The sequence below is a fragment of the Astatotilapia calliptera genome, chromosome 8 (assembly GCF_964374335.1).
Source record: "Astatotilapia calliptera chromosome 8, fAstCal68.1, whole genome shotgun sequence".
Taxonomy (NCBI): Eukaryota; Metazoa; Chordata; class Actinopteri; order Cichliformes; family Cichlidae; genus Astatotilapia; species Astatotilapia calliptera.
In genome coordinates, this window is record NC_137429.1 from 4863705 (window position 1) to 4865504 (window position 1800).

A 1800-nucleotide genomic window follows, 5' to 3' on the forward strand; every position below is an offset into this window, starting at 1 on the left:
TCAGTCATCAGGCAGGCTGATTGGTACCTCCGCTGCTACTGCTACTCCGCTACTGCCACCCTATGGAGACCGAGATGTCCTGTCAGGTTTTTAGTTTTCATAAAGAAGCTCCACACCCAGAAGATTTTTAAAGAGCCAAATTATAATATATAATATTTCTTTCAATGTCTACAACATAACATTTTTGCACATAAAGAGAAAAAAAGCGTCTTCTAAGGACAGCGCGAAAACAGTAAATAAGGAAAAATAGCCACCTCTTTCCTATTGGTGGAAACGGCAACACGTGGGTTTCGTATGACTAGGAAGAAGGGGAGGTTTTGGGTGTGATGGTGTCGCCTATGAATTTGGACACCCTCATAGTGATTTTTTTTTTTTTGGTGGGGGGGGGTTAAGATTTTTTTTTTTAGATCTTAGAGTTAGGGTATACTTAGTGTGCAATGTAAACTGTCTCCAGGTGGAAAACCAGAGAAGTGAAAGACCTATTTAGAGGCCTGCAGGGTTTATCCCTGTGGTTTTCTCCTCTGTCTTTGTACTGGCAAAAATAATTTCTGGGACATTTTATCGTAACACCAAATTTTTTTTTCGTTTTAGTTATAGTAGTATTTTTAAATGCCTGTACAATTTAAAAAAAAAAAAAAACAAACACCAGATGTGTTGGCTGCATTTTTAGATAAATAGTTGTATATAACTTTATTGTTTACAAAATGTATGCATAAGTTTTCAAAATGTACAATTTATATTTGCATTTGAAGTTGTGAAAATAATTTACTAAACATGTTTGTGGTTTTTACAGTTAAAAAAAAAAACTACTACTAGGATTTTATGTTTTTTGTGTGATTTCAGATCAGTTGTGTTAATACAGTATGTCAATGAAAAAATAACTGTAAATTCAGACACGTGAGGTTGTGCTGAAAAGAATGATGCCAAGCAAGGCAAGGTAAAAAATAAAATAAAACAATTTGAAGGTGAAATACAAATTTAAAATCTTGTTCCTGACAGTGTAATTTTTTTCCAAAAGCGAAACTTAAGTTAGACCTTTCCTTGTAAATGAACCGCCCCATGTTGTGTTGCTTTCTGGATTTTATACGTATTGGGCTACATATTTATTTATTATACAGGCTGTACAGTGCATAAACTCAAAATTCACATGTTTTATGTAACTGAATGTTTAACTATGTGGTCTACATAACATGTGTATACTTACTGCATTTGAATCATTTTAACCATATGTAAAACCTGCGTTTTGGTTTTTTTTTTAAAAAGCTTTGATTTTGCCACCCAATCTGATTTCCATGCCACCCTCATGCCACCCTGAGACAATTTCTCTAGATCCGCCCCTGACGCTTATTTAAAAGGAGCTACAACAGCAGGTCATTCCATGTGGCGGTTATGACAGATTTTTTACACTAGACACACTTCCTGACACAACCCGAAAGGGACTTGTGCCAACTCCTGTGATGAAACTGGGAATCTTTCGCTTATTTGCAAATGTGTTAAACCACTATTTTATTATGCGACAGTTTTAAACATTTCATCTGTCCCTGACAAATGCCACCCATTACATAATAAAGACAAGCTAAAACTACCACTGAAATAACAAAAAACACAATTAAAAAAATTTGAAGCACTTAAACTAAAATGAGGAAACCCACACTGGTGACTAACCTGTGTTTAAGTGAATTGGAAGACAAAAATTCTAATAATAGAAATTAAAACTGATAAACTGTGATCATATTCTGAAATTTGACGTTGAAGAAAAGCAGAAAGTATAAGGGTGAATGTTAAAATCCTAAATAAGAT